This window comes from Apus apus, chromosome 2, assembly GCF_020740795.1.
Source record: "Apus apus isolate bApuApu2 chromosome 2, bApuApu2.pri.cur, whole genome shotgun sequence".
Classification (NCBI taxonomy): Eukaryota; Metazoa; Chordata; class Aves; order Apodiformes; family Apodidae; genus Apus; species Apus apus.
In genome coordinates this window covers 17451872-17467074 of record NC_067283.1, presented here as the reverse complement: position 1 = coordinate 17467074, position 15203 = coordinate 17451872, and positions in this window count along the sequence as shown.

The following is a 15203-nucleotide window of genomic DNA, read 5'->3' as shown; positions in this document are numbered from 1 at the left end:
TTGCTTCTTTAAAATATTTTCATGCTTATTTAGGGGTTTTTATAAATACCAAGTCTTACAAATACATGCACTGACTCCTCTCACCAATTTGCTGTCCAGTCCTTTATTGGTTAGATCTGCAGCAGGTGTTCTCCCTGCATGTACTTCAAATAAGTGACTTCAAAGCAGCACACTGGTTGCTTTCTACTGTAGACACAGCAGCAAAAGCAGCATCCTATCCTTTGCTCAGAAGAGGTCAAGCAGTAAATGATAGCTAAACATCAGAAAGGCAGCACAGCAGCCTGCTGTGACTGCTTCCTACTGTTTTTTAGCTGCCTGACAACCACTCCCACTTCTTCCTGCATCTTGCTCTGCACCTGGTTTAACAGTGAGCAGCCCAGCTGTACTCAAGCAGGATTTGTGAAACCAAGTATCTCTGCAGCACATTCACCAGTCCTCACCTTGCACAGAAGCCAGGCAATTGCAAGGCAATTATAGCATGCCATGCAAATATTTATGTGCTGCTACTACTCATAACCAGCTGATGCAAAGGTGACATTCAAGCAGACTGAGTATGGTAATCCATTTTTTTTTAATTATCTACGTCAAATTTGGATCACCACAAATCAACACAGATAATTACAAATCAGGTTCTTCTCAGGTTCTTTTTCCTCTTCCCCCTGCATCCCATAGTAAGCTCTACAGTAAGTCCTCTTTAGCTTGCATGGCATTCTGGGCAGAGTGTCTTTGGTTGACTCCACTTGGTGAGTTCACAGCAAAGACAATAAAAGTCTGACAACCCTCCTGTGATTGTCTAAGAAGGAAACAATACACTAGACTCCACTTTCACTGATTAAGTACCTCCAACTGTCATTGCTCCTGGATGACTCACCCTTAATCAAATAACCTAACAACTCTCATCCTAGATAAAAGCAAGAAAAAGCAGCAGTAGAAGAAGGTATGATGTAGAGGAAAGTGGAAGGGTGAAGAAATAGAAGGTTGTGGTTTCATGTTTCTTTATTGTTATTTGTTCTGTCTCCCTTCACACTGCACAGTGAACATGAGTTGCTACAGATGCAACAACCTTTGCGTGCAACTCAAGAAACCACAAGTAACATCTGGAACTCATATGTCAGATCACATCCTCATCTCCCCTACATTACCCAAAACAGACATTCAGCTTCAGCCTTCCTTTTGACAAGTTAATCGTACTTGTATGAGATAATGAGCTATCATGAACAGACAGGATGAAAGTAGCAGTCCTCTCTAATAAGAAATAAAAAGATTGCTCTCTCTTTTATGACCGACAGGGATGACATTGACAGGACATTGCCTCCTGATCCAGGAAATGGGAAATAATTTGCTTTCACATCTTTACAGCCACCATTAAAACTGTGAGAGAAGGAATCAATGGAAGAGTCTTTTCCTTTCAAATACGTTGCTACTGCCTTCCTATGGTCTGACACACCACCAGTACCCATCTGGTTCTTGGCAGCACTTTGCCCTCACCTACTTTCCTCCAGCAGTTGTATAGACCCACTGTTGGTCTGGGTCCCCAATAGAAGCCACTGGATAAATTCCTTACAGCCTTCCTTCTTCCAAGCCACACAATAGAGCAACACCAAATGACTACCACATTGGTGGCTCTTCTCTCCTAGGGCTGTGGGCTTCCTTCCACAAAATCACCAGCCCAACCAAACCCAGTCTCTTACTAAAGAAGAGATAAAGCCTTACACCTTTCCAATCCTCTGTCTCAAACTTTGTGCCCTAAGCAAGCGGCTTTGCCTCTAACTGCCTATCACTTAAGCTTTCTAACAGTGTCTTGCCTCTTCTTTTGGAAGACTGATGGCACCTACTCTACAGCATTTGCCACATAAGGCAACACTAAATGCTCTCTTCCCCTAGTCGTTTTCAGTCTCCTGTGATATTTGTAGCAATACTATCCAACCCACCACAGAAGGTGGGTTGCCCAGAGAAAGTAAGGACATTATAAGTGAGCCTGTGTCCTCTTTTAATCCTTTCCTAAAACCAATTCCCTCCCACCTTTGTCTCCACCAGTGGCAAGGCAGGAATAGTACAAAATCACTCATATCCAGCTGAAAACAGCCCTTACCCCTCAGAGAGGCCACCCTCTTTTTACAAATCAGAAGTCTAGAGGAGAAAAACATAAGACCTAACCAAGCCCTGCCTCAGTTATTTGACTGGGAGCCCTCAGGTAGAGGTCACAACTGGTGAAATGCTCTATTTGATCACAGAGTTCCTTTTCAAGATTTTTTGCCTGACCAAAAATTAGACAAGTAGAAAGAAACCTAGTACTGGATATAATTCATTCAGTTTGTCTATTAATTTTGCTCTTCTGTGTCTGACTGCCAAGTAATCTCTTCTTAAATGCCTGAAAAATTCCCCCAAACCCCTGCAAATGATTGAAACTGTTCAGTATTTTCTCAGTATTTGATAATACTGTTGCTAAAGGAGAATAAGATGGATGGAAGGAGGCCTTATAAGAACCTTATAAGATCAAATAAAATATCTACCCCAGCGCAGTGGAAGGAAATTACAACTATTTTTCTCCATTAGGAACAATACCTTTGATTTTGACCTCATTTGCACCAGCATAAACAAGAAGAAAAGTCAGGTCATAAGTGAAAAGTAAAACCAAAGCATATAAAACCCCACAAAAATAAGGTAAAACGGACCATCCAATGCTCCTAGTGGATGGTATGTCCTTAATAGCCCATTGTCCACAAGAACTGTTATCAAGTTAAAGCTGAGTGTTTTTCAACCCCTTTGATTTCAGCAAGATGCAAATGGCATTACAAACATACAGGCCTGAGTCTTTTTCTTTCTATCTAGCCCGTTTCTGAAGATCTGATGATCTTCATTCTTTAATTATCAGAGAATATAACTTACCTGGAGTATTCAAGCACTTTATCCTGTCGCCACAAATGCTTGGAGATTCAGTGCATTCATCTCTGTCCTGTAAATCACAAGAATCACACTGAAACACTTTAAAGCAAATTAAATTTGAAGCAGGCACCTCTTCAGACTCTGTGACACCCATCTGCCAGTAAAAGGCATTTGTGGGGACATAGAGGGAGCCTATCGCATAAGCATGTTGGAGCAAGACAACTCGTTTTGGATTTGTCACCTGTTTTAGCAAGGTATTGAGATGACTACATAAAACTACTAGTGTGCAGATGAGGAGCTAAATGGACTGGTTGTACAGCACACACTTGCTGAGATGCTGATGCATCCCTCTGTTGGTCTTAAGGATGTTGTAACAATTGAGACAGTGTTAGGAAAGGCTCTTAAAGACATTTAGTCTGGGAGGAAGGTGCTAAGTGAAAGATACAAGAAAGGCAAATGATAAAGTAGTATTTCCTGTCAACAAGTCCTCCTTTCACCCCACAGCAGGCAGAGGGGAAAGAATAACCGGGTAGATTTGCATTTAAATGGTAGCACTAAAGAAAACTGAGGACAGACTGGGACAGAAGACAGATGTTCTCTTCCCAGTATCTTGGGATCAAGTCACCAGCTGCTTAGGCTCATGTTAAGCTAAAAGTGGGGGCAACACTTAGCAAACAAGACACTGCTTGAAATATCAAGTTCCCTATGTATCTTAGGATTTCTAAACAAGAGAAAGTGACCAAAGAATCATCTTAGTTTGTTTACATGGTAGGTTTTGTATTGTATAATAAAATGTATCTTATAATAAAATGTTTTTAATAATAAAAGCATCTGTGTTCTACATGTGATGTTTGTACATTATGTTTAAGATGGAACTAGTCTTGTTTTAACTGGCAATTTTTGTTTCCAAACTTATAAATAAGTATCTGACCCCTAGTTTTGCTTAGTAAAGCTTTCCTCTGCTTTTCAGAGATGTCTAGAAGTTTCTGCAGGGTGAACTAGGATTAAATAAACAAATTCAGCGTGCATGAGTACAGATGTTTTAGGATGTCCTTTTGTACTGTGACTAAAAGAATCAAAATGTTGCCAGCTGTGAGGTTTGGGAAAGCATCACACCCAACAGGAACAAACTAGCACCCCATTCAGAGCAGCAAATTGTAAAGAGAAAACCCACAAAAAAACTTCAGGTAGACTTTGAAGTGCCACAGAGCCATTCAGTGAAACACATGCTTCAAATGGGATCTCTCTAGCTCTCCAAGGAGTTATTTCCAGAATGTTATCCCGGTATGTATAACAAAATAGTCTGTAAGCAGTAACTGAAAGATACAGAATTATATTTCACCTGGCAAATCCGATCAGAGTTTGCAGAACACTCAGCCGTTTGGAAAAAACCAGCAGGACACAAAGTGCATTTTTCACATTGTGATGGTGTCTTTTGGAAATTGCAAAATTCATCATTTTCACAAAGGCCACAGTCCAGCAAAGACTCCCCAACGCTAATCACTTTTGCATCCACTTCTGCTTTATGCACAGAGTATGACTTCTGGAGATTATTTCTGACCTGGTTCTGAAGTCCTTGAAGATGACTTTCAAAATAATTTTGAATATCTTCTTGCAAACTCTGAAATGACACTTGTTTCACTGTATCAAAAAGCATGCCATACTGGACTTTGATCAGATCCATTTGCTCATACATTTTTCTTTGCTGTTCCAGAATCTCCTGTTGCTGGCTAACCAGTATGTGCTGCTGTTCAGCAAGCTTTTGCTGCAAATCGACAATGATCTGCTGTTGGCTTTTTAGCATTTCAGCAAATTTCTCATGACCTTTTGCAAGGTGCAGCTGTAGTATTAGGGCATCTTCAGACGGAACTTCATTTTCTCCTGAAATACAAATGATCAATTATTGTCCGAGAAAAGTTATTTTCCAGCTTGCTATGTTATCTCTTCAAAGACATGCAAATGCTAGCAAGTTAACAAAAAGTCCCATTAAATTCAAGTCACTATTATAAGGCCAGTTCCTTTACTATCTTTGTAGCCCCTTCATAGGGCCACAAGGTCTTCCATTTCATAAGAAACAACGTTTATAATTGTAGATGTTATAAAAATTGTAATCAAGCCCCATGCTTCAGGGCATAAATCATCACTGGACTTCAATAAGAGATTAATCATTCCTATGTACATGTTCAAATACAGTAAAGAGTAAATGACCAATTTTCACTGTAGAGGTGATAAAATGAGGTGATAAAACTTGCTGAGAATACTAAGCTATTAAGGGTAGTAAAAGTAAGGGTCAATTGCAAAGAGCTACAAAAGGAGTCTACGATACTGAGTAGCAGCAATAAAACAGCAAAAAGAAACTCAAAGGAGATAAAGGTGAAATGAGGCACCCACTGAAAAAAAATCTAAGCTTTTTTAATCAAATGTTGTACATTATCATTACCACTTGAAAATAAGCAAGTTGTAAAGAGGTAATATCTCTAGGTACAGATGTTGGGCTACAGAGACGTGTAATCATCAGTTCAGTGCCCAACAGAGGTCAAAAAGGCAAATAAAATGCCAGGACTAATTAGAAGTACACAACAGAAGAGAATTTATCGTTATGACCTTGTATTAATCAATTGAGCATCTTTGCAGCATGCAGTCCTGGCTCCCCATCACAAAGAAAAAGGCACAGAACTCAAATAGGTCACAAAAGGGCAGCAAGGAAAACCTGACATATGAGAATGTAGAACTTTTCAGGCTCAGGAAATAAAAAATGAAACCAAACAACTATGCAGGTTGTTACAGGTGTAACAAACACGGTTACAGGTGTAACAAACACTGTTACAGATGTCCCAAAGCAAGTGGATATGGAAAGACTCTTCAGCTTTCTTCCAATACAAGAATTACAGGACACTAACTGAAGGCAGCAGTTTCAATATATGTTAGAAGTTCAATCAGGTCCAGCAAGCTGTTGCCTCAATATATAAAATCAAGTCAGTCTGGGGCTAAAAGATGCACAGACATCAATCAGGTTCAGGAAATCTGAACAACTATTGGAGCTGGGAAAATTATCTAGGCAAATGTCATGCCATACTTTCCACAGTATCCACTGCTGGACACTGCCTGAGAGAGACTTCTGAGTCCAGTACAGTCACTCATCTGTTCTTATGTAGCACTGAATTTTTTTCTTTCAGGTGCAGAACATCAAGGATGAGACAATGAAAAAAGACCATGGCCAGTTCCTGTTTAAATTTCCTAAAATATTTTGCCCTTCAGTTAATTTAACTTACGGCATAAGGGACACATTCATTGTTATTTTTTAGTATTCACTGAAATATTAAGGTGATTTGCAGGGTACTGGATTTGAGAAAGCAAAGACCAGGATCCAGGGAAAGCTACACCCCCCATACAACTTGGAAATTCCAGACTTTGAAATATTGGGTAAAATACACCCCAAGATCTCTTTCCAAGTAGTTCTGTGAAGAGTAATACCAATGTCATCTGGTTCTCTGTGAATTTGTATCTTTCATGTGGCTGTCTAAATAAGCACCACGAGCTTCACTACCTTTCTTCTTCACAATACTGAGCACTAACTGAGCTGGTTTTGTTCTAACACCTGAAAGGATTAAAAGCTAGAGGCAAACTTTAAATGCTTGTACTCCCCTCTCTCCTCTTAATCACCTCTTACAAAGTTTATACAGCCTTGCCTACTTTTAATACCTCTACCAAGTGTCAAATTTGCCTGAAACCAGCCCATAGGTTTGACCTACTGGACAGCAAGGCAGTTACAAGCATTCTGTGCCTATCAAGATTTCTCATCAACCTACACGGGCTCCATTTATGCTTAAGGCTGCAAATACATGAACAAATTCCTTTTCACAAAACTTTTGCTCTCAGAAGTCTGGCTTACAACCGAGAATCAGGGCAGAGAAGCTCAGGTCTTTACCGAGTATTTTGGCTCTGTAAGTGACAACACAGTGTAAAAGGACTACACCGGGTATCAGCAAGAGTTCTGTCTTCAAAGCAGATGGAAAGCCTGTGAGGAAAAGGACAGCCCTTACCTGGCCATGTAAAGCTTATGCAACCAGAAAAATAGCCAATGAAAGCTGGCATGTTGAAGCTTTGTCTGCCATGTTGACTACTCTTACTTAATTGTTTCCTGATAGGTTGATCTCCCTGTAAGTTTTCTGAGAGGGATTTCATTCTCTTGTCCTGCATTAATATGATTTCTTACATGCTGGGATCACATGTGAGAACAGGGCTCCACGCTAATGCTGCAATACAGTTAGCAATACAAATAGTATAAATGTAGTAAATAGTGAGCACAATATTCTTATAATACCAGAAAACTTAAAATCTAAATGCATTCCCCTAGGAAACTGCTACATAATACTAACAGACTTTTACTGCCAAATGAGCTGTGTACATGTCTGCCTTCATCAGTAACTTCAGAGATTACCTCGACTTTAAGCTTGAAAGTAATGGCATTAAACTGCCCCTTTCTAGGCCTTTTGATCCTCTTTCTCAAAGGACCAAACAGAAATAACTTCCACAGAGATGAGGAAAAGTCCAACTTAAAAGTCAGCTGAGGAAACTGCCTCTGGTGAAATGCAAGAGGGAGTGAATCCTATAGTCAAGGATATATTATCAACCCACTTTTTTCAAAAAACAATTCTCCTCCAGTTCTCAGTGGCAGAGATTCAGGGACCAATAACAGTTTTGTTTATTCCAGCCACAAATGTATCAAGAGGGAGCATACAGACTCTTCTAAAACAGGGCTATTACGCTCTAAAATCCCCCTCCTGGGAATCTGTACTTTTCTCACACACAGGACCCAAACTATTATAGCAAAGAAAGGCTAACTGAAGTCCTGATTCAGGAAGAGACAAACCTTATTTTTAGTACATACCCAAGGATCATTGTCTTCAGACAGTAACTGTCTGACTTGCTGGCAGTAACATCAGCTGTGATTTCAAGTACTGACTGCAGTGAAGCTTACTCACGTGATGGACCAGCTTTCCATTATTGCTGCCCTGAACAGCCTTACAGCACTTGGTAACAACAGCTACATTCCAGTCAATCAATTTAACTTTGCTGCTTTTGGCTATCTAAATCTCAGTTGGTGAGAATGCGAGGCCTAAAACTCCTTTGTGGCTTTTTTTTTTCCCTCTCATTTTTATCCATTTTGCAGTACTATGACTAAACATACACTTACCAATGCAACTTCCCCAGTATGGCTGGAAATGACACATAATAATGTTGCATGGACAAGGTAGCTCCTGGGCACAACCTGCTGCAGCACAAGGTGCAGAGGCTAAAACCAGGCAGTTATCCTACTGTGAGGAAGGGAAGGTGAGATGTAGATTGGGACAAAGAGCACAGGGCCATCTGATGATGCCACTCACTCCTGGTAACCACAGGAGATGAGAGCAGTGGGCTGCAGGCACTGCACACTGCACAGATAGCAACAGCATGAGAACCTACAACCTTACTCACCAGATTTTGCAGGTATGAGATATGGCAGCTGCACATTATTTGCCCAAATGTAGGTGTTTGCAGGTGCAGAGAAGTCTGCCCAAAAGAAAAATACAGAAAGATGGGTCTGATAGGAAAAATGAAGGTTTTAATGGCAATTAATTTGGGACAAGAGAAATACAGAGGAATACAAAATGATAAGACAATGAAAAAACAGGTCGTGTACATTCCTCCTTTTGGGATGCCAGTCTTGTATCTGAAGTAAGTTGTACTCAGTGCTGCTGAGAAACAGCAGTGAGGAATGGGCTCATCTGATTTGAAAAGGGCGTACAAGTCTGCATTCCAGCATGTTCACCTGGCCAACAGAAGTGGTGATTCAGCTGCAGCTGGCAGGAACTTTCCAGATAGTAGCTGTGCTGCTGGTGATACCGGCTGAAAGATGACAATGATGATGATGTTTGTGTGATCTCCACAGAAGGGCTGTGCTGGTTCTTGCAGGCAGCTCATGGACAGTAACAGCCACCTGGCCTCATGAAGATGAGCCTACAAACTCAGACACAGTGGTAGGAATCTGCTGGAGCCCCTGACACTGATTTGTATCTTGGAAGGCTGATAGCAGGCATGGTCTTCAGCAAGCATTCAAGTAGACTGCACCTCACATAAATGGAACTACACAACAGGCTGAACAGCAGACCATTCTGCTCAACAAAACACAGCCAGGTAAAGTGGTCTTTCTCAGTGACCTGATCACTGCACATCTACTCATGCACTGTCACAGAGCTGGTAGTCACAGGCTGGGGTGAGCATCCAGGTCTCCACCTGTGAATGCTAAATTAATACAGGCAGAAAATTTGCCTGAGGGTCACCCAGGCAGCATACTCCAGCTCTCCTGCTGTCTGAGGAGGGGGCAATGGCAAAGAAACACTCCATGCTGCTGGCCTTAGAGTGACATGCTGAAATGGTAACCAGATAGAAATGTTCCCCTAAAAATAGGAGAAAGATAGGAACAGTCAATGACCTGTCACTTCTTGAATAGATGGTTTCCTATGTTCTTAGCTATAGCACCTTAGATGTGAAACTGAAGGACCAGACATCCTTCTGTTTCTTCCTTCTATCAGGAACTAAATGTACTTTTATCCTTGATCTAAAAACACTAGAAATCCCCAAGATAAATTTTCTCCACATGGCTGGTAGGGAAACCTTCTCTTTTGGGGTGATTAATTTAGGAAGAATTAGGAGGATGGGTGAGGATGTAGAGGTGGTAAACAATGTCACAAACCTGTGTTCTTTCCAACTGTGTGACAAGTTCCTAGAGACTAAAATAAATGTATGATGGCTTGGACTGGAGGCATACACCTGTGCTGTCCAAAAATTGCACAGACATCACCATGCAGTCACACAAAAGATGTATGGTGCACAGGGGAAAAAAAAAAAAAGAAAAAAACACCAAAAAAAACCACAAAAAAAAAAGGAAAAAAAACCCCTGCAGTATTTTCTTTTCCTTCTGTTGACTCAAGTCACATGCTGAGCACATGGACCAGCCTCACCTCACAAGACACTGTGAAGAGGACTGAGAACACCCACACACAGCAGCCACTCCAAGTACTCGAGGCAACTCTTTGCACTCTGATTAACCCGAGATCCCTAAAGCTCAGCTAAGCCTGTCTGCAGCGTGTTCACTACTGCACCCAAGGTCCCTAGATCTCCTTCAGAGGGGCTCTTCCTGGTCCCTGTATGCTACTGACAACCACAGACAGTTCCCCCTGAATCTGATTCTTCTACATAAAGTTACATCTGCACTGCTATAAGAGAGGCTCCTTGCCACACCTACATAGTAAGATTTAACTACAACATTTCACAGCAAGAAAGCCACCATCTCTACCATCCAGACTGGGCACAGTTCGAGTGAACTCTCAGTCTCCCCTTGCAGGGCTCTTTAAGAAGTATGTTCTTAATGATCTTAACCTGCATTTGCCCCACTGTGTTCATTGCATGTTGTTTGACTAGCAGCTCTCTCCAGACAACCTGGATGACTGATTATCATGTGTTTTTTCATTCTGTTTATTTTAGTAGACAAGCCATGCTGGAATTGCTATGCAGAACCATGCTTATTTCCATTCTGGCTGCAAATTGGGATTGAATAAGGTATTCTCTGCATTAATGCAAGAAACCCACTGACCTGTGTTCAAAAGGAGATCAAAGGCAAATGCAGAGAGTGTTAGAGTCTGCAGGCAGCACAGAATATTGGATGCTCACCTGTACAGTGACTTGAAGGAAAACAAAGACTGTCAATATGGCACTGTTTTGTTCCTGATGCCAACTACATGGAATTTCTGCTAGGCGTTGATGAATCTTGTATGCTTTTCTTCCACTCTTAAGAGAGAAAGCTGCTTTATGGAGGCCTGGTTTCTGCCTTTGGAATGGGCAAAACATGTCAATATGCCATTTGCCCAGTCTGAACAGAAGTATCTCTACAGCAGGTCTCATCCACACCAGCTGCCATGATTGCTGCAGTGGGCCTGGGTATGGTGCCAGCCCGTGCCGCTCGCCGGCCACTGCAAAAGCAGTGAGAGGGGAGAACTTCTGACCATGTGGTTGTCCTCATCTGAAAACTCTCCCACAGAGAAGCTCATGTGTCATCATGGGTTTGCTCACTGTGTGCTTCCTTGCTGACAGTGCCTTTCGTGAGATTCCACAGTTTAGTGGACAGTGCTGTGCACCACTTTCCCTCCAACATGTAGGATGCTTTGTTCTGCCACGGGAACAAGATGAATACATAAATCCATGGCTGCCACTGCCCATACAGTATAATCCATTCTTGATGCACTCAAGGATTTTGCAAAGGGAAACTTCTAACCACACTTCTGTTCCTCCAAGATTTCACCCAGCACCAGGCCTGCAAAGATAATAAAATTTAAAAGGTACAGTGAACTCTGTGCCAAATCTCCAAAATCCCCAGAATCTTCACCCTCTGACCCTTTTGCATTGATTTCCCTTATTCTGCTTTCCTTTGACCAATGTCAGAAGGGACAGAGTAACTAACCCTATGGCCTAGGAGATGAGGGGTGCATGCAACTCACCATGTTAGCAGGAAGTGCTGATGGTACTGGAGACTGGGCAGCAGAGACTGATCCAGGTCCTCTAAAGATGGCCAAAGAATAAGAGGATGTTTTGAGAAACAGGTCATGCTGAGCTGGATGCTCTTTGTAAGACCTTCACAGAGATACTGCATGTCTGCTTTCAGCACCATCTGAGAAGTATCAGTCTATTCTGTCCGTGCAGAATACCCTTATTATTTCCTCGGGCTTGTATTACAGGGATGGATTTTGGTAAGGACAAAGAAAATGCAAATATCCTGGGTGCATTTGCAAGAGGGAAGCATGGCAGTTATGGTGATAGCACAAAGAGTATGAACAGAAGCAGAGAAGATGGAGGCTAACCATACTGACTTCACTGTTTTCTGTCCACCTTTGGTCACAGAGCATAGAGAGGTTCTGTAAAACATCTGGGAGCAGTATCAGGCAAGATGAAGGAAGACAATGTCACTGCAATAGGCACAGGGCAGGTTAAATCTCAGCCCTGGGACTGGAGCTGCCACCAAGTGCTGGAGTCTGCTCTGGAGGAGATGTCACTTCACTAAGCAGACATCAGTAGTGAGGCTTGGCATGTGCTCTGGTGTCTGAAGCAGCCATGGGCCTCAGATTAGCCCCACAGATGTGACAAGGTTTAAATTACCTTCTTCATGCTTTCCATTAGCTCTTATCACCAATGAAACCACCCTTCCACATACATCTTATGTATTTCAGATACACCACTAAACCAGAACCTGAACTGCATTGTGGTCATCAAAGATCTACTGATGCTTTTTGTGGGGGTAGATCCATGTAGCCCAGGGAATTACAATCACTTGCTGACCTGTGAGTATAACTATTGACATACCTGGCTTCCCACCGGGATACTGCATTGATCAGAGTTGTGCTCTCCTCAACTGACAGGCAAGTGCTCTGAATGTTGTGCTACTACAGCAAGACAATTTGTCAGCAGCAGAAAGTTTCTTACCAATGCCACCCGTCCGTTCATCCTGGGTGTGGCACACACAGACACCCCACTGAAGCCTCGTACAATGTCGCTATGAATTTAAAACCCTAGAAATACCAGACTGCGAGGGGAGAGACAGTTAGAGGTCTTACACTTCATTTTAAATAGCACTAAAAAAGGTTTTGCCATGTTCCATCTGCTGCGGGTCTCCTAGGCGCACATGTGCATGTGTAGAGGAGAGGAAGGGGAGACGGAAGGGGAGCCAGGGCAGCAATTTCCCCAGGCACCACGACGGCCAGTGCCAGAGGTGCCTCCCAGTTCCCCCAGAAGCAGGAGGTCCGGTGCAGCCGCGCGGGCTCCCTGTGCCCGGGCTCCCAGAGGAGCTCGAACGCCCCAGCCCGGCGGAGTCTGGCCGGGCCTCAGGAGACCCCGCACCCCGCGACTGCGGCTCTCGCCGAGCCCCTCGGAGCCGCCGCAGTCCGCGGGAACCCCGGAGAGCCCGGGCCGCGGCGCTCGGCTCCCGCCGTCCCGGGGGATCCCTCCCGGCCCCTCGGGCGCCCCGCACCTGGCTTGACGTCGCAGGTGAGCTGCACGCCCAGGGCGCCGCCGCCCAGCTCGGGGCCGGCGTAGGCGAAGTCGTCCCCCGCGAACTGGGCAGCTCTCTCGGCGGCGCGCACCAGGGCGGGCTCGGGGCAGCCCTCGGCGGGCGCGGCGCAGGCGGGGCCGCGGGGCCGGGCCCTCAGCCGGGCCTGCAGCCGGCACTCCGGCCCGTGGCAGCCGCGGCGGGTGCTGTTGGCGGCGGGGTGCGGGGCGCTGCCGGCGGGGTGCGGGGCGCTGCCGGCGGGCGGGCGGGGCGGCGGGGCGGCCGCGGGGGCTGCGGGCGGCGCCCGGCTCTGCTGCGGGGCGCTGTGCGGGAAGGAGCGCGCCGGGCGGCCGGCTCTGCCGCCGCAGCGGGCTCCGCGGCAGGGTGGCGGGGCAGCCTCGCCGCCGCCGCACGGGGGCCCTTGGCAGGGCTCGGCGCCGCCGGCCCCCGCGCCCAGCAGCGAGAGGCAGACGCCGAGCCAGCAGCGCGCCCACCACAGCCGTCTTCCCGGCATCTCCGCCGCGCCTGCAAGAGAAGAGAGGGGCGCCGGGTCAGGGAGCTGCCCCTCTCTGCTGGACCGGCCGAGCCCGCCGCTCCCTCTGCCCCAGCCCGGGGTGCGCAGAGCCGCGGACCCCACATTCCTCCCGCTCGGTTCTGCAGGTCCCAGCAGAGCATCCCAAATCTGGGAAAAACTTGTTACACCACCCATCCACTGCCCCCCCGCCCGATCCCGTCCCTCCCCGGCGTCTCCCGGGGTAACCTGCGGGAAGGTGCGGGGCAGCGCCCGGAGCAAGTGCGGCCTCGGGGCTGGGCTCCTCGGAGCAGCTGCCCGCTGCGGGGACAGAGACTTGACCTCCTCCGAAAGCTGGAGGGGAATGGAAATGTGCAACATTCCTGGGGCTTCGTTAGCATCAGATTTCCCAAGCGCCTCCCTTTAACTCCTTCGCTTCTCCAGCCCCTCCTGGCTGCCCGGGGCGGAGGAGGGGGCTGCCCCGCCGCTCCCGACGGGCTCCTGCTCTCCCGCAGCAGCCGCCGGCGCTTCCTCGCCGTGTTACCCAAAGGCGACTGGCGCGGATCCACCTTTTAAGAAAAAGGTGGGCTTTCATTCCGAGTGGTTTTATTTCCCCTGAAAAAAAATAATGATGACCCCGAAACCACAGGAATAAAGTACACGCGCGACGCAATTGCCAATAAAGAAAATTCCACTCCGCTGGAAAAAGTTCTTGGTAGTTTGGGTTTCTTGTTTCTGCCTTCGATCGCTAGGAACCTACATCAAAGATAAGCACGATCGGCAGCTGCCGTTTCCTCTGAAGCTACTGTAAACGGAGGCGAAGGACTGATTTTGACATTGAATCAGCCGTGCGGCTGCGGTGATGTGTATTTCTTTTTGATAAAGCAACTTTCCTAGACCCTTTCTAGCAGCGCTCACGCCGATGTGTGAGAAGCAGCATACCTTTCAAGCGCTCCGAAGCGTGAATAATGCCCCGCAGCAGGAGCCACCTCACTTATCTAATCTCTTCCACATGCTGCTGGGGGAAAGCCACACCAAGTATGGGTCCACTTCAGCACTAACTCCGATGCCGCATTTTGTCTTTGGCAAGTTGGCCAGCACAGATAAAATAGCTATGGACAGAATAACAATTACAGAAAATACTATCTAATGATTCGTTATCTTCAGCTTCCTTGCATCCACACACATAAACGACCTCTCAGAGTATCTGGCAATGCTCTCACACAGTCACTTTGCTATCACGTCTACAGGAAAGAGGAGAAACAGCACATTGTTCTTTCCCCCCCCCTACAAATTCTATTTGAAACTTGTTTGGAATCTCAAATTTTTAATGCAAACTGGCTGATCTACTGTTACCCTTGCTACAGAAAAAGCATACCAATCACCTCACTTATAACTGGCAGGCCGTTTTTTGACTAAGCATTATGTCTCTTGAAAACACCAGCTTGTCAAAACTGAAATGCTGTGCAGCAGCAGAAGTAAGAGCAGCTCCAGAATGAGAGGGGTGATACCCCAGGTGAACTCTGCGGGGCTAGTGATTTGCCAGGTTTAGGTCTCCTCCCACAGGACAGGGAAACCTGGAAGTCCTGCCAGACCAAGTCTTACATGAAACACTCTGCCCTGAACTTCAGCTGAAGCAGGACTCTGGGATCAACTACTCCAGAGAGATTCTAAGTTTTCCTGTGGTTTCCAATATTTCTATCACAAAAAGACATGGAATAAATGGGG